Source organism: Stegostoma tigrinum, unplaced genomic scaffold, assembly GCF_030684315.1.
Source record: "Stegostoma tigrinum isolate sSteTig4 unplaced genomic scaffold, sSteTig4.hap1 scaffold_375, whole genome shotgun sequence".
In the NCBI taxonomy this organism is placed as follows: domain Eukaryota; kingdom Metazoa; phylum Chordata; class Chondrichthyes; order Orectolobiformes; family Stegostomatidae; genus Stegostoma; species Stegostoma tigrinum.
In genome coordinates this window covers 44,563-63,730 of record NW_026728303.1, presented here as the reverse complement: position 1 = coordinate 63,730, position 19,168 = coordinate 44,563, and the positions used below count along the sequence as shown (strand labels likewise).

The 19,168-nt window shown below is 42.2% G+C and overlaps 1 long non-coding RNA gene across 8 annotated transcripts in view; it reads left to right on the top strand.

Moving 5' to 3' along the window:
* LOC132208381 (uncharacterized) overlaps window positions 1-6,251 on the top strand; it is a 55,074-nt gene extending 48,823 nt beyond the window's left edge. For all 8 annotated transcript variants that reach the window (XR_009444463.1, XR_009444462.1, XR_009444461.1 and 5 more), the window contains 2 exons: window positions 4,574-4,680; window positions 5,102-6,251. This is a non-coding gene — a long non-coding RNA (uncharacterized LOC132208381). The remainder of the gene's footprint in view (window positions 1-4,573; window positions 4,681-5,101) is intronic.
* Window positions 6,252-19,168: the final 12,917 nt, after the last annotated feature.

Here is a 19,168-nt window from a genome sequence, read left to right as displayed (position 1 = left end):
GTAAGACCTTCCCTCCATACCACGCAACCTCCTCGTAAATCTGCTCTGCACCCTTTCCAAAGCTTCCACATCCTTCTTATAATGCGGTGACCAGAAATGTACACAATACTCCAAGTGCGGCCACACCAGAGTTTTGTACAGCTCCACCATAACCTCTTGGTTCCGGAACTCGATCCCTCTATTAATAAAAGCTAAAACACTGTATGCCTTCTTAACAGCCCTGTCAACCTGGGTGGCAACTTTCAAGGATCTGTGTATATGGACACCGAGATCTCTCTGCTCATCTACACTGCTAAGAATCTTACCATTAGCCCTGTACTTTGCCTTCCGGTTACTCCTACCAAAGTGCATCACCTCACACTTGTCTGCATTAAACTCCATTTGCCACCTCTCAGCCCAGCTCTGCAGCTTATCTATGTCTCTCTGCAACCTACAGCATCCTTCATCACTATCCACAACTCCACCGACCATAGTGTCATCTGCAAATTTACTAACCCATCCTTCTGCGCCCTCATCCAGGTCATTTATAAAAATGACAAACAGCAGTGGACCCAACACCGACCCTTGCGGTACACCACTAGTAACTGGTCTCCAGGATGAACATTTCCCATCAACTACCACCTTCTGTCTTCTTTCAGCAAGCCAATTTCCAATCCAAACTGCTATATCTCCCACAATTCCCTTCCTCCACATTTTGTACAATAGCCTATTGTGGGGAACCTTATCGAACCTTGCCGAAATCCATATACACCACATCAAACGGTTTACTCTCATCTACCTGTTTGGTCACCTTCTCAAAGAACTCAATAAGGTTTCTGAGGCACGACCTTCCCTTCATAAAATCACATAATACACCAACTTTGGATGCTTGTATGCTTGCTTGTTTGCTGATCAAAATTAAATAAGTGAAACAATTGCACTGAGGTCACCAATCAGCCAGCACATGACCCTTCCTGTGCATTGGCTGCATGGTTACAAGGAGGAAGAATCAAGTGTCTGGTTCAGCTCAGTGAGACAGAAGCTGTATATTTTGGAAGTTTTGGATTTGACCTTTGAACAGGACAGTTCCATTTATGTATCTAAGTTATATTTATTCACTGTTTCACAGTGGAAGGACACAGTGGAAGGATGGCAAAATGGTCAACTCAAGGATGAATCTTGGGGATGTTTACTAATAATTGCACAGTGTTTAGCATCAACAGCAAGATGTCGATAATACTCGGGCTTGAACTGATGAGTGCCAAATAATGTTTGCACCACAGAGGTGCCAGGCAATGATCATCTCTAACAAGAGAGAATCTCACCATCTTCCTTTGTTGAGTTTCAACACTGAAATTCTGTTATCAACTTCATGGGCGTTACTACTGACTTGAACCTGCATGAGATAAGCCATATAAATACTGTGGCTACAAGAGCACGTCTGGGAATCATGTGGTTAGTATCTCCTCTCGTTTCTCCCCAAAGCTTGTCCATCTCTGACAAGGCAAAGTTGGGAGTGTGATGGAATATGATTGCCTGGATGCCGCAGCTCCAGTAACACTCAAGAAGCTTGATGCCATCCATGCTTGATTGGCACCATTTCCATCACCTCAACATTGATGTTTGTCTACTGCTGATAGACAATGGGGGCATTGTGTACCATCTACAAAATGCACTGCAATAACTCATCTGACAGCAGTTCCCACTGGAAAAACAAGGGTAGTTCACCTGTATTGGGTACGTGTGACTGCAATAAATCAAATAAATCAGATCAAATGCTGGGCCAGAATCCTGGCCATCCCTATCTATCAGCCTTGTGCAGGGTATCTATCCCAGATGAACACTTGCGGTCCATGAAGTTAGTTCAGTGCCTTTGCAACAGTGATAATGTGTGACCAATGTATGCTGGCCTTGCGCAGGACCAACATAGAGCCATACAAATGATATAAACCAGAAGGGAGCCATTCAGCCATCTTTGTCCATACTGACCCATAGACATCTGATGCCTTTTTTAATCCCAAATTGTTACAAACGTACATGGACCTGCAGCACTTAAAGTGCAGATCCAGGTACTTCTTAAAAGAGTTTAGAATCTCTTAGTCCAACACCAATTCAGGCAGCAAATTCCTGACACCCATCACCCTCTGCATAAAACGGATTTTCCCACATCCCCTCTAACCCTTCTGCCACTTAGCTTGACTCTGTAACTGCTGATTTTTGAATTCTCTGCCAAGGGAAGCAGCTTCCTCCTGTCTACACTAACTCTACCCTATCTCTGCCCTTCACTGTTTTGTATACCTCAATCATGTCATCCCTCAGACTTTTCTGTTCCAAGGAAAACAGCCTCATATTTACAATTCTCCAGCTTTGGCAATATTTGAGTAAATCTTTTCTGCACTGTCTCCAGAGTTATTATATACTTCCTGGATTGTGATGAACACAACTGCACACACTACTCCAGTTGTGGCATCATCAGTATCTTGTACAGTTTTATCATGATGTCCTTACTTTGGTAATCTACACTTTTCCCAATGAGGCAAAGCATTCCCTGTGCCTTCATCAGAACATTACTGACCTGTAGTGCTACCTTTAGGAACCTGTTCACTTCCATGCTTAGATCCCCCACTTCATCTACCCCTCTCAGTATGTTCCTATTTATTGTGTATTCCCTTTATGTCCTCATGAAAAGCAATGCATCACACTTGTCAGAGTTGTGCTCCATCTGTTGCTTTCCTGCCTTCTCCGCCAACCCATCTAATATCATTTTGGAACTTGGAGCTATCCTCTGTCCTAGCCACCTTACATCCAATTTTTCAGTTGTCTGCCAATTTACCAATTGTGCCCCCCATGTTCAAGTCTGAATCGTTCATCTATAAAATAAATTAAAGGGGCCCCAAAATCAAGCCCTGTGAAACACCAATGGAAATTGCTTTCTGTTCATAAGCACAGCCATGAACAATTACCCTTGTTTCCTGCCACTAAGCCGATTAGTCAACACATTACTCCGTATCCCATGACCCATGAGCTTTCACTTTTTTGCACTTCTCAGGTGGGACGTTATCAATTGCTTTGCTAAAATCCATGTCGACAAATTCATTGCGCAACCCTCATCGATCCTCCTTGCCACTTTCTTAAAGAATTCAACTAAATTTGTAAGTAATGACCTTACCTTGACAAAGCCGTGCTGACTATCCATGACTAGTCCATGCCTTTCTCAGTTAGTTTATTTGATCTCTCAGATCGATTTTAAAATTTTCCCACCACTAACGTAAGACAAGCAGGCTTTTAATTGTTTGGCATTTCCTTCGTACCCTTTATAAACAATGGAACCACATTTATATTCCTTCTCTAATTGATTTAAAACAAAATTTGCCCTGAGGATGATTAGTTTAGTCTTGCATGTGCTGGTGCTACCCTCCTAATGGAGGAAGGGGGACTTTTCATCCAAATTCCCTACTTGTTTCCTTTGTTTTAATTTTCTTTTCTTGTAAATATTTCACCCAGTTCCCTTTTAAGTGAAGCACTAGATTTTGCTTGAATAATCACTTGCAGTAAAAGCATTCCCTATTCCATTATATGGAAACTTTTCCTCTAACTTTCCCATCATTGTTGTGTGAACAAATCCTGGCCTGAATCACAAGAAACAAACTGTGTCTCTTCAGAATTTTTTTTTGTTTGTTAGGGGTCTTATCTCATGAAAAAACAAAAATCAAGCTCTGTTTTTCTGAAACTGGAACAGCAACATTAGAAGCTGCAAGTTCTTCAGTATGTTTGGGAGATCTAGAGTGAATTGTCCCGGAAACCAGATGTTCCACAACATGGTTCTGTGCTCGTGACCATTGGCCTTGAGATTGGTCTCATCTGTCCAGTATTGGAGAATCAGCCTTTGCCTGCTAGAATAGACCAATCATAAAGTCACCAATTGTAAGAGATGCAGTGTTTACCTTCCCTGCATTTGACCTTACTATTGAAATTTTTTTTACAATTATGTGGCTTCTGTCAGATTCTAGTAACTATTTGGAGCCACAGGTGAGAGCTGGTGAAGGTGAGGATGAACCCAGCATGAGCTGCTCAAAAAAAAAGTGAATCAAACAATTTTTTTTGCCCTCTCTCTTAGTCACTCCAAATCCTCTTGAAGCATCTTTGTATCTTCCTCTCAATTCTCATTTCCAACCAGTGATGTGATTTGTCAGTCACGGTGTTTTTCTGTAAATATGCCCATCTTCATCCTTTGTCCCCATCCACAGATTAGCACATTTAATATGAAGAACATAATATGAAAAACATATAGACCACATCAGATGAATTTCCCTCTTCAATACTTCTGATATCTGATAAATAGAGGCCTTCTAATGGGCATTAACATGTTGTGTCAGCATTGCTTGACTGTTGCTTAAGGTTGCGGTGGTAATTAGTCTTTCTGCATTAAATGTACTTTCAATATTAGAAACTTAAGTGATTGACTACTTCATTGGAACCTAATACAATTATCAGTGTTTTTTTTTGACAGTGCTGATTGATTGGATTTACTAAATGGAAATGTACAGTGTTGCTTTCAAATGGTGATAATTTCTCAATGGAATTTCACGTGCAGGCACTCAGACATGAACTAATGGATAAGGAGGAGACAATCATAACTGCTTTGGATTCAGCCCATAGAAGGGCCAGAGGAGCCGCGCTGACACCTTCATGTTTAAACAGGTCAGCCACTTCATCTATTGCAGGAACAACCACTTTTCTGCAGAACACTTGGCTTTATAGAGGAGTAAGATTTTAGAAATAAAGTAATGCTAAGCTGGAGAGTGAGAAATAATGCAGGGACTCGTATGTTATTTAAAGAAACATGTTACAGCGCATGACAGAAGATTCTGTGACAGTTACTTAGAATTGTTTGTTGTGGGAACAATTGAAAATGTTTCCACTCACCTAGTGATCGTGGTAACTTCAAATTATTAGAAAATTTATAGATCAGCATCTTGAAATATGTTTTTGTTCATTTTCACAAAACGTTACATGACTTTACGTTCTGCAATGTGTTCTTAATTACCATATTCAAAAGCAAAAAGCATGTGTTTACTGTCCTACCATATTTTGGTGATGTATTGATGTGTCTCATTTTCAGAGGACACTTTTCTGCGTGCCACGAGATGTATATCAGCCATACCAAAATGCTGCCTTTGCCTGAGACAGGGAAGATCAACTGACTTTGGGGAAATGGAGAATCATTCATGAATCCAGTTACTTTCTGATCTGACAGCTTTGTGGCATCTGAATGGATAACAATTTGATCTGGTAATCTCAATTGATAGAGTGCAAATGTGTAGTGATGCATTTTGGGAGCTCTGGTAAGTGAAAGATGTTCACAATGACTAGTAGATCCCTAGAGAGCACTGAGAAACAAAGGGACCTTGATGTCCAAAAGCAAGAGTTCATGCCCTCTGCTTCTGGCCTTTCAGGCAAAGTTGGATCCAACACTCCACTGAGTCTTAGATCCCATGAGCTCTTGTTTTGTTGACCAGTCTGCTATCACTGACCTTATCAAAAACATATAGACCACATCAGATGAATTTCCCTCTTCAACACTTCTGATATCTCCTCAATAAAAATTAGATAAAATTTGCAAACCATGGCATTACCTCAACAAAGCCATGCTGACTATCCCCGAACATTCCATGTTTCTCCAAGTGCAGCGACATTTTGTCCCTTAAAATTCTTTCTGATAACTTCCCTACCACCAAGGTTAGACTGGCTTGTAACTTCTGGATCTGTCCTTTCTTCTTTTATATAAAAGTATGAGCGGTCCTCTGGCACCTTAGCTGTGGCCAGAAATGACTTGAAAAATCTTTGCCAGGACCTTTTGATATCTCCTCCCCTGCTTCATAAAGTCATGCAGTATAGAAACAGGCTCACTTGATCAACATCAATGCCAACTAACAAACATCAAACTACTGATCCCATTTACCTGCACTGAGTCATTACCTGCCATACCCTGGCCCTTTAAATGCTCATCTGTTGCTTCTTTAATATTGCAAGCGTATCTGCCTTCTCCACCTTGTCAAGCAGCATATTACATGTTTGTATCACTTTTGGTGAAAACACTTGCCTCAGATCCCCTCTAAATAGCTGACAGTTTACCTGAAATCTATGCCCCCTGACTTAAACTCGTCTACTGGTTCTCACAATCAATCTATGCCTCTCATAATTTTGTATACGTCGATCAGATTTCCCCTCAGCCTCCTCTGCTGCATGGAAAACGCAATTAGCCTACCAGTTTCTCCTCATATAACTTGCATTCAATCACAAAACAACACCCTGAAACATATACTATCAACCAACCTGGCCAACATCTCTGTCTCCGGCTTGCTACAGTGTTCCAGTGAAGCCCAGCACAAGCAGACAGAACAACACCTCATTTTCTACTTGGGGACCTGACAGCCCTCCAGACTTAACATTGAGTTCTGCAATGTTAGGGCCTAAACTCTCCCATATCCCAGCGCCCCCACCCCACACACCAACCCTCTGCTCTCAGTAACACTGTCTGCCCGTCACAGGGCCCTCACCCCCTCCTCTAAGTAATACTGCCCGTCACAGGGCCCTCGCCCCCCCCCCCCTCTCAGTAACACTGCCCGTCACAGGGCCCTCGCCCCCCCCTCTCAGTAACACTGCCCGTCACAGGGACATCACCCCCTCCTCTCAGTAATACTGCCCGTCACAGGGCCCTCGCGCCCCCCTCTCAGTAACACTGCCCGTCACAGGGACATCACCCACTCCTCTCAGTAATACTGCTTGCCATAGGGCCCTCACCTGCCCCTCTCAGTTATGCACTGACTGACTGTCACAGGGCCCTCACCCCCTCCTCTCAGTAACACACTCCGTCACAGTGCCCTCAGACTGTCACAGAGCGCTCACCGCTCCGCTCAGTCACACTGCCATATACAGGGCCCTCACGTGCTCCTCTCAGTAACACTGCCTGTCACAGAACCCTCACGCGATCCTTTCAGTAACACTGCCCATCACAGGGACCTTACCCGCTCCTTTCAGTAACACTGCCTGTCACAGGGACCTTACCCGCTCCTCTCAGTAACACTGCCTGTCACAGGGCCCTCACCCGCTCCTTTCAATAACACTGCCCGTCACAGGGACCTTACCTGCTCCTCTCAGTAACACTGCCCGTCACAGGGACCTTACCTGCTCCTCTCAGTAACACTGACTGTCACAGGGCCCTCACCCGCTCCTCTGTTACACTGACTGACTGTCACAGGGCCCTCACCCACTCGTCTCAGTAACACTGACTGATTGGAAAGGGCGCTCACCCACTCCTCTCAGTAACATCCCCTGACTGTCACTGGGCCCTCACCCGCTCCTCTCAGTAACACTGCCCGTCACAGCGCCCTCACCCACTCCTCTAAGTAACACAACTGTCACAGAGCCCTCACCCACTCCTCTCAGTAATACTGTCTGCCACAGGGCCCTCACCCCCTCCTCTCTTTAACACACTCCGCCACCGTGCCCTCACCCCCTCCTTTCAGTAACACTGCCAGTCACAGGGTGCTCACCCGTTGCCCTCAGTAACACTGACAGACTGTCACAGGGCCCTCACCCGCTCCTCTCAGTAACACTGCCCGTCACAGGGACCTTAGCCATTCCTCTGAGTAAGACTGCCTGTCGCAGGGCCCTCACCCACTCCTCTCAGTAACACGGCCCGTCACAGGGCCCTCAACTGCTCCTCTTGGTAACTCTGACTATCTCCCGGCCTTAAACCCCTCCTCTCAGAATCACTGACTGAATGTCACAGGCCTCTCACTCCCTCCTCTCAGTAACACTGCCTGTCACAGAGCCCTCATCCGCTGTTCTGAGTAACACTGGCTGACTGTCACAGTGCCCTTACCTTGCCCACTTATCTGAATTAGAGACAATATCAATGTGGTTGCTTTATCAAGAACAAATACGGAGAGAAATTAATGTCACAATCAAAGTGAACTTGATTAGTAAGAGAATGTGATGGAATGTCTTTATTTATTTAATATAAGTATGTTATTACTGATTTTATGACCTGAAGTCACAGCCGTATTCAATCAGCTTCACTGTCTATATTTGCAACTCATTGACATAAAGTATTTAGTGACGTTCAAAATTGATCCCAATGTTTCCTAATCAGATTTTTTGAAAAGCCAGTGCCAGACTTTGTGAATAACAATACCTGACACCAGGTTCATAGCTAAAACAAAAGATTTTACAGTTTATGAACAATATAGTATCTTTTTTAAAAAAAGTTAAGCAAAAAGGTATTCTGACGAACGCCTATGACTTAAACATCATCTTTTTTGATTCTAGCCCCAATTCTAGCAAAGACAGAAAGACAGACAAACAGATTATAATTAAGGAATGTATCAAAGAGAAAAAACTAAATCAAGTGTAACTGGCCAGTTTACTTAACCAGACTGCATGATCTTTAAAATGGAAAGAACTGTGGATGCTGCAAATCAGGAACAAAAACAAAGCTGCTGGAAAAGCTCAGCAGGTCCAGCAGCATCTGTGAAGGAAAAAAAGAAGTAAGATTTCAGATCTGTTAACCCTTCTTCTGATCAGGTCTGAGGAAGGGCCACCAGATCTGACATCGTACCTCTTTTTTGCCTTCACAGATGTTTTCAGACCTGCTGAGCTTTTCCAGAAATTTTGTTTTTGTCCATCATCTAAAATCTCACAGTCAGATGAGATTGTATGTTAAGTTAAAATCTGAACAATCTACAGATGCTGTAAATCAGAAACAAAAACAGAAGTTGCTGTAAAAAACCAGCAGATCTGGCAGCATCTATGGAGAGAAAACAGAGTTAACATTTTGGGTCGTATTACCCTTCCTCAGAATTCCTTATTTCTAAGTGTCACAGGATCTGAAACGTTAATTCTAACTTCTGTCCATAGATGCTGCCAGACTCGCTGAGCATTTCCAGTAATTTCTGAGCTTCTGTCTTGGTTTCTGAAAACATTGAGCTATGCAAATACCTTTCAGTAGGCTTTGGGGGATATTTAATTATTACTTGTAACAGAGGACCTCTTAACTTAGAATAAGTTGATAATGGGAGGACAACCAGTTGGCAATCAAATCTCTGTCCTGTAGCTTTTGCAGGGACAATCCTTCTGATTTAAAGACAGTTCAATATTGGTTTCTCTTTGCTAATGACTCATCAATAGAGTTTTCTTGGAAGAAGAATTGACCTGCAATTAACATCCAGACCTAGCCTCATAAACAAATATCAAATTGTTTCTTCTTTTTTCACATAAGCTGCTGCTCACAGTCCAAAGGTCACTCTCAGCTCACAGTTCACAGCTCCAAACCAAAAATGATAATGAACTTAAGTACTAGGAGGAGTAAGACAATTCAGCTCCTTGAGCCCCGCTGTTTGATATGATTGTGGTTGATCTTATCTCTGCTGCAACTTCAGTTTCCTACCTGCTCTCCATAATTCTTGAACCCATTATGAACTCAAAAATCGTTCTATCTCCTCTTCAAATTTGCTCAATGTCACAGCCCTCCAATGCCTTCTCAGGGAGTGAATTCCAGAGATTCATGACCCTTCCAGTGTAGAAATTTTTCATCATCCCTTTAAACCTTCTTTCCCTATGCTAAAACTATGACCTCTTGTTCTATTGCCCGCATGAGGAACCATCCTTTCCACGTCAACTTTATCAATCTGCTTGAACATATTATATCCCTCAATTAGATCCCTTCTCATTGTTCTGAACACCTGAGAATGTAGGCCGAAACTACTCTGTCTGTCTTAAGACGCATTCTCGTCTCTGGAATCATCCTGGTGAACCTCCACTGGACTGCCTCCAATACAATGACATCTCTCCTTAAGTAAGGAGACCAGAACTGTACACAGGGCTCCAGGTGTGGACTCACTAATGCCTTGCATAGTTGCAGCGACCTTCTTTTGTATTTGTATACTCTCTTTCTTGAGCAACAAATGCCAAAATTCCATTTCCCTGCCTTAATACCTGCTGTACCTGCTTACTGAGTTTCTGTGATTCATAAAACTAAAAAAAATGAAGGTTTCAATGCTGTTAAAATGAAATCCATCCAAGTAAAATTAAAATAATGATAAGAGGACATTAATAGAAAATGAAAACATTTTTCTCTCTCTGGAGAGCAATATTGAACAGGCTTCACATAATAATGTTATTTGTGAGCTTGGATTCTATACTGGAGGAATGCTGCGCAAGTTTTAAGTTTGAATTGTCCACCTATACCGTGTGTAGTGAGAAGGACAAGACGTGGGTTTTAATCTAATAATTTTCTGTGTTCTTCTGTTATAAATATACATAGGCATCCGTTTGTGAGCATTTTCAGTAATTGAATACCACAGTAAAGAGAACGAAAATTTATCTCACCCTGGAATCTGAATTGTCCAGTATCACCATCAACTGGGATCATAACACTTGTCATTTCAAAGGCCAAACCTGATATTACCACTCGATTCCTCAACTAAAATGGAATTTGATTCATTCAGTTGTCATACATGAATGACCTTGATAGTGTGTTGTAAATTATAAAGTGAAACAAAATAGCCCTTCACCATTTTTCTTGTAAAGCAAATCCATCATATTCGATTGTTGTAGTGGTATAAAACACTAGTAAGTCACACATTGCAAAGTCCTCCTGAATGTGAGCCAGACATTTACATAGATCTGTGGTTAACCTCAAGAGGCAACCCAATCTTGTATTTGTTTCCTTTTTAGGCCACTTTTCTGACAACAAAGACTTCACCAGTCTCCTTAAACAGCTGAGATCAGACTAATTACAAAGCTCTATTTTGTCCATAACCTACCCTTGATCAATGCTAAAGAAGATACACTAGCATTTAAATAAAATTGTATTTATAGAGTCAGAGAGTGATACAACACGAAACAGACCTTTCAGTCCAATTAGTCCATGCTGACCATAATCCCAAACTAAAGTAGTCCTGCCTGCCTCCTGCGCTCGGCCATATCCCTCCATTCATGTACTTACCTGGATGTCTTTTAAATAGTGAAACTGTACCCGCATCCACCAATTCTTCTGGAAGTTCATTCCACATATGAACAATCCTCTGTATAAAAATATTGCCCCTCGTTTCCTTTTTAAATCTTTCTCCTCTCATCTTAAAACTATGCCCCATAGTTTTGAAATCCTCCACAGTAGGGAAAAGACATTTGGCGTTCACCTTATCTAGATCCCTCATTATTTTATAAACATTCATCGGGTGACCCCGAAACCTCCTAAGATGCAGTGAAAAAAGCCCCAGTCTATTCTCACCTTAAATCTCAAAACCTCCATTTCTGGCAACATCCTGGTAATTCTTTTCTGAACCCTCTCCAGCTTAATAATATCCTTCCTTGAACACCGACCAGAATTGGACACAACAGTTTAGAAGAGGCCTCACCAATATCCTGTACAACTTCAACATGGCATTCCAACTCTTCTCCTCAAAGGTCTGAGTCATGAAACACCTTCTTAACTACCGAAAGAACTACAGATGCTGTAAATCGCGAACAAAAACAAAGTTGCTGTCAAATCTCAGGAAGTCTGGCAGCTTCTTTGAAGGAAAAAACAAAGTTAACGTTTCGGGTCTGGTGACCTTTCCTCAAAACTGGCATTTCCCCTCTTTGCTGTCCACTGTACCACCGATTTTGGTATCATCTGCAAACTTACTAACCAGGCCTTCTATATCCTCATCTAAATCATTTATATAAATGACAACCAAAAGCAGACCCAGCAATGATCCCTGTGGAACACCGCTGGCAACAGGCCTCCAGTATGGAAAACTTCCTTGCATCACCACTCTCCATCTCCTGCCTTTTATCCAATTTTGTTTAGTTTCTACTTAATTAATATTCCAGTAATAAACATCCCTGATGAGCTGCGGAACGGTCACCGCACCCGAAACGTTAACGCTGTTTTTGTTTTCCATCACAGATGTTGCCAGACCCGGTGAGCTATTCCAGCAACTTTGTTTTAGTTCCTGATGAGCTGCGACTTTGTACTTGACTGATTTCCAACATCAAAAGTTCTAAAGGTTGGAAGAGATTGGTTTACCTTGACTTCCTAGCTTGAAAATGTGCCTTTTATGCAAAGAAACTGTACTCTGGGACAGTGGTTTTTCAGATTTACCTGCAGGTCCAGCTGTGAATCGGAGTTGAAGTAGTTGCAAGCACTGATGAATAGGCAGCTATTTAGCCTCTGGATGGAATCCTGTGGAAGCGACGAGGGTCTAGGTCATTGACTCGAGAACTGATGAGGGAACGGCTTGCCCCAACCAGCTTCCCTTCAGGGGAACGCCAGCCTCAGGTCGCTCCCCTCAAGGGGTATGTCATCCTGACCTTGCTCCTCTCATGCGTAGGCAGCTACATCTTTCTCCCCTCTGGCACATAATAGACCGGTGGAAAACCTGGTGGGATGTCACTTTCCATGAGCGGTTGGCTAACCAGAACCCAGCATGTGTACTAAGCAGCAGTGTCACTTGGGAGGTGATGATCTCTGTTACCATTGGCAACCAACCTACGATTATTGCTCGATCTCGGACCAGGATTGAGTGAAACACCATTAGCACGCCACTTCCCCTTCTTGATGTTGCACATTGAATGCCTTTGAAAGCCTGTTACATTTCTTAATGGTGACTCCCCTGCCCACTGTTGACTCAATACCAGTTGTTGTGGGATGATGTATGTGTACGTCAGTTGCTCAATTGGGGACTTTAACTCGCAATGAAGTTGGGAAGTTATGCACAAGTCTTCTCACCATGGATTTAATCTGGCTCTAAGCAGAATTGTAGGTGGTGCCATCCTTCCACCTGATTAAATGTCCTCTATTTTCAAACTTGCCACAAGGGAAAGTACAAAATCCCGCTGTTTTTGTTATCAATTCATGGTTTTTAATTTTGCAATCAGTGTCGTAAGCAGCAGATTAGTTCAGTCCTTGTGAAATTGAAGGCAATGCAACACTTTAATTGGTCACTTTTTAACATGGCAGGTTCTCAGACTGAGGAAATGGTGAATGTTGTTGATCTTTAATGCAATATAATGGAGGAGAGAAAAATCTGGACTATAGAGCCCACAGGAAGAAAATTATAATCTGTCAGTGCTGCCTCCATTAGAACAATGCCAAGTAAATACCCGTCCCCATATCGAACAATAGAAGTTTCCTGCATATCAGAACATACCCATTGAGTGGGGAACTGATGAATAATGCAGGAGCACCATCGGATTGAAATACTTTTATTCTAAGAATTTCAGAACATGCTGGGATTTTTATAGCAAGCAATACTTGTGATGGAATATTCTTTTAATGTCAAAATGCTGCAACAGTTTGGAAGAACCAATATTAAATGGATATTATTGCAGATAATATATGTGAATTAAATAAAATTGTTTGCTTAAAGTATTTTGTAATTCGAATTGAATGTCGCATTTTTGTATCTTAGTTGTCTTCTGTTTCTAATTTTTCTTATTTTTATAGAGCAGGTATTGTCCTGGTCACTTGTAATGCTGCCAATTCAAGATTAACTACATGGATGGTCTCTATCAGTTGCTTAATCCCCGATGTCAGTTTGCAATCCTGAATCCAAGATTGTCACTTCATCTTTCAATTCTGTGTATAATCAAAGTCTGAGATCAACAGCTTTCATTTTACTATCTGGAAGTCAATCAGTGCAGATTTTGTTTGTAAACAAGCGTTCTGTATGTAAAACTGCTTCGTTTAATTAGATTAGTTAGTTAAGATTCATTTTAATGAAATGAATCATAACTAAGCTTCATCTCTTCCTCATTCTGATTCTGAACACATGGTATGTCACGCAATGGCAATTCAATTTTGCATTGGTGCCGGTTCAAACCATGTGTTTTCCAACTACAGATTGATACAGATGAAATTGTACCATTTCCTTTTTAGTACCATTCTCACCATACAGTGTTTCTGTTCATTACGTTTCTGTGCACAGTTCTGAACCAGTCCCCTTGCCCCTGAGCTTGCCAAATGTCTCAATGTTGTCATGACATTGTCAAAGAATTCATTCCTTGGTAGATTCAGAGATAAATTAATGTAACCTAGTATGTGTTAATGCCTCTGCTGTAATCGGGCGAAACACTCAGGCCATTGTCTTAATTTTTCTCTCTTGTATTTATATTGAAATGTTGACCATGCCATTTGCTCCACTTACTGGGATTGGACTTGTTACAGAAGTGCTGAACGTCAACTTGCCAAATACAATTGGATGAAAAGTATGAGGCCAATCAGTCTCTTGAAACACTTTCTCTATGCAATCAACATAACAACATTCATTGACAATGAAAAATTACGTACGTGCTTCAGAAGATTAGATTTGAAACAGAGATTTGTGAATATGAATGGAGCTATATATGTCCCCATCTCAGGCACCAACCTCAAGTTCACCTGGACTATCTACAACACCTCTGTCACCTTCCTGGACCTCTCAGTCTCCATCTCAGGTAACCACCCAGAAACCGATATCCATTTCAAGCCCACCGACTCCCACAGCTACTTAGAATACACCACCTCCCACCCACCTTCCTGCAAAAATTCCATCCCCTATTCCCAATTCCTTCACCTCCGCCTCATCTGCTCCCAGGATGAGGCATTCCATTCCCGTACACGTCAGATGTCCTTGTTTTTCAACGACCGCAACCCCCCACCCCCCCACCCAACCACACACAGTGGTCAAGAACCATGTCTCCCACATTTCCTGCAACTCATCCCTCACACCTCATCCCCGCAATAAGCACCAAAAGAGAACCCCCTCATCCTCTCATACCACCCTACCAACCTCTGGATACAACGCATCATCCTCCAACACTTCCACCATCTGCAATCTGACCTCACCACCAAAGACATTTTTCCATCCCCACCCTTGTCTACTTTCTGGAGAGACCACTCTCTCCATGACTCCCTTGTTGGCTCCACGCTTCCCTCCAACCCCACCACACCCGACATTTTCCCTGCAACTGCAGGAAGTGCTACACGTGCCCCCATACCTCCTCCCTCACCCCCATCCCAGGCCCCAAGAAGACTTTCCACATCAAGCAGATGTTCAACTGCACATCTACCAATCTGGTATACTGCATCCGCTGTACCCGTTGTGGACTCCTCAACATCGGGGAAACCAAGGAGAGACTTAAGTGTTCTGCAAAGCAGTCCCTATGCTCGGTTCACAACAAACAACTGCACCTCCCAGTCGCGAACAATTTCAACTTCCCCTCCTATTCCTTCGACGACATGTCCATCCTGGGCCTCCTGCAGTGCCACAACAATGCCACCCGAAGGTTGCAGCAACAGCAACTCATATTCTGCTTGGGAACCCTGCAGCCCAATAATATCAATGTGGATTTCACAAGCTTCAAAATCTCCCCTCCCCCTACTGCATCCCAAAACAAGCCCAGCTCGTCCCCGCCTCCCTCACCTGTTCTTTCTCTCACCTATCCCCTCCTCCCACCTCAAACCACACCCCCATTTCCTTCCTACTAACCTCACCCCTTGACCTGTCCATCCTCCCCGGACTGTCCTATCCTCTCCCTACCACCCCACCCACACTCACCTCTACTAGCTCCACCTCTTCAACTTGTCTGTCTCCTCTCCAACTATCTTCCCCTCTATCCATCTTCGATCCACCTCCCCCTCTCTCCCTATTTAGTTCAGAATCCTCTCCCCCTCCCCCTTTTCTGATGAGGGGTCTCGGCCCAACATGTAAGCTTTTGAGCTCCTAAGATGCTGCTTGGCCTGTTGCGTTCATCCAGCTGCACACTTTGTTATCTCTATATCTCGTAACAACCTCATTGAGTGAGTTCTAGAGCGAATTGTGCAGGGTAGACTTAGGGTTTATCATTCTAACTTGCCAGTCCTGAAAGATGAAACTTGGTTTGTGTTGGATGTTTGTTTTAATAGCTATGAAAGATATCCTGAAAGGATATGTCAAATCTTTTGTTGAGAATTTTACCCATTTAGTCGCTCTAATCTTTTTCCTTTTTTAAAGTTTCCTTGGTAGTCATAAATTTCAAATATCTGCACAATTTTATTTGGCTTTGTATTGGTTCTCTGAGATTTTCTGTTAATGGCTCCATGACCTGCTAGCTCATTACAGAATTTATCATTGATGTGCCTGTAACAAAATCTTTAGTCTTATACTATATATTCCCAATTTCAGGATAAAGTCCAGAGAGACCTTTTAAAGGAAAGGGGTTTCGAAAGAAAACTTCAGTTCCAACGATCAAAGTCATGAATAGTTGATAAATTATTTGCATTTCATATTTCCAGAACCTAACCCGGAAGAGAGAGCCCAGAGAATTGCCAAAGCTGTCCTCAAACAGTCAACAGAAGTGAAGGAAAATTGGGAGCAATTGAAAATCCATGCAAGCAACTGGCAGAAACAGGTGGAAAAGGCATTGGAGAAACTTCAAGAACTGCAGAAAGCTCTGGATGATCTTGAGGCTCGTGATAACAGCTGAGGGGGTCCACACTGATTGGCAACCTGTGGGTGACCTGCTTAGTGACTCATTGCAGGATCACATTGATAAAACCAAAATAAGTGCAATTACATTGCACTTCACTTATGAACAGATGTAACTGCAATGTTGTATCGAGACGATCAGTAATATGAGTACTTAAGTAATATTGATTGAATGGTTGTTAACTTAATTTGAAAATTAAAACTTAGTTGAGCATGCCTTCTGATGATATCACATCGGTAATATTAGTATAATTGAGGATTCTATTAGTCAGTGACATCAGCTGAGTTATCTGCTTGTTGCTATGTTATCAGGATTAAAGGTAAAGTCTTAGCACGCCATTTGGCGACTCCTTAGAGAGAGACAACTGGTTATGATTTAACCTGAAGATCACCATGCCTCGGGCAAGTAGAGGGGTTGAGGCAAAGATCCTTTGTGGTAAGCTCACTGGTGTGGCAATTGAGCCCTCTCTGCAGGGCATCACTTTGCATCACAAACCAACCGTTCAGCCAACTGAATTTGAATGGAGCTTAGGATTGTAGAGTAATCCATGCAATTGTATTTTTTTGAATGAATGTTTCTAACTGGGACTCTCTCACTGGCAAACTTTTTAAAAGCCAGCTCAGCCATACAGGTTAGATGAGTTCCTGATCTCAGCTGAATTTTTTGATCTGGGGTGGGTCAGCGTTAGGAGTTCAGTGATTGGAATGAATTCTCATTAAATTAGCGAGAGGGATACTACACGTGAATAGACCGATGTTTTGAAAAGAGGATGAGATACGAGCAAAAGTTTAATTGATGGAGAAGACCAGCCACAATCATCATCAACGGTGGAGCAGGCTTGAGCAGCCATGCAACATTGTGCTGCCGCTATTTGACTTGCTCCGTGAAGAGGAAGGAAAAGGGTCAAAGTTTCAAAAATGCTGAAGACCACATCATTCTACAACCTCAAAATTTGATTGTGTTCAGCATATTATCACTACTGGTACCCCTCTTTCCTGGTCTATCATCTCAGCAGCTCTACTCTGCCCAAAAGCTGGTTACCAGTGACATTTTTGAAGGCTCTTCCCAAGTCTGAAAATCATTTTTGTTACGTAGAATCAGAGTTGGCGTGTGGAAGGAGGTCTTCTGGCATATCATAGCTCTTTGAAATAACTCCCCAATTCATCCCTGTCTGCTGTGCAATGTCTTCAACCACTTTATATCTCTTTAATGGAGGCAAAGTTTTGAAGGCATCTGAAAGGAGTATTAACGATCCCAGAATACAACTGAGCCTTATTAAGTTCTTAGTTCTGATGATCAAGAGCTTGATCAAAGAGGATTGTTTTAAAAAGTGCCTTAAAAGAGGAAAGGTACAGCGGCGAAGAGGTGGAGGAAGTCTCTTGTTGGGTTTGAAGCCTACACAATTAAATGTTTGACAACCAGTAGTGGGCCATTTAAAATCAAGAGTGGGCAAGAGGACATAATTAGACGAGTGCAGATATCCTGAAGTATGGTTGGACTGGTGGAGATTACCAAAATAGCGATAGGCGTAGCCAAGGAACGATGTGTAAACAAAAATGAGAATTTAATAAATTTACTGTTAATAGTATCAGTGAGTTAGAAAGTACGGAGAATAGGATTTGTTTCAAGATGAGACTCAGGCAGTGGAGTTTTAGATGACCTCATAACACTCTTGGTCACCTGTAGAGAGTTATTATCTGACACTCCACTCAAGCCAATTCTATGATCTTTTGATCTTTCTGCTTATAAATTGTGTGTCTGTATGGTCACCTCACTAACTGCACCTGGTGAAGGTGGCTGCACTCCAAAAGCTTGTGTGATTTCAAATGAACCAGTTGGACGACAAGCTGGTGTCATGTGACTTCTGACTTCAAACAGTTATAGAATATGTTTTCAATCCTACCTTGACTTGATAATAAGACATCTTCCTAAAATTTATAAAATGAGAAGTATGTCTAACCCTGAGCCTTAGAGTGTTTTAGATGCCATGGGCAAATGTGGGACTCCAGCAGGGAATGCATTGGAATTGTCAGGTCCAGAAGTGAAGTAGTTCCAGATGAAGGTTTCACTGCTAATGAGCCAAGACAAGAGACAGGTAGAGAGTATTAAAAAGATGTAAAGAGACAGCTTTAGGGATTGCATGAATGTGTGGTCGGACCACAAACAGTGGTCTTCCCAGTTTTAAATTGTTGTCTCCACATCGTTCCGCAACTTCATGTTCTGTTCAAAGGGCATTACTGACAAGAACGCAGAAGTTAGCTTGTCAATATATCTTGATTTTTCCACCATGTTCTCCAATTATGAACACCACATGTGCACTGTACAAAGTGAACCATTCAAACCTTAAAAGGAAATGTTCAAATTGTGGAATATAAAGTTAAATTTATTTTATTGAAAATTTAAATAAATTACATGAGGGTTTGACCAAGACCGAAAGGAATTAGATGGAACACCAGCTGAATAAAACAAGCAGTAGTAAGGTGGTATTAGCTGGATGTTCCTGAAGAAAGAGAACGCAGCCAACCTTTCTTCCATAAGGGGGATTAATTGTGTGGTGTCAGACACAGTTCCTTCTGTCTTTACTGTCTGACTGTACTATGGTTGTAATATTTCCTTTTTAAAAGGCTCAGGGTTAGACATATTTCTCATTTTATAAATTTTAGGAAGTTGTCTTATTATCAAGTCAAGGTAG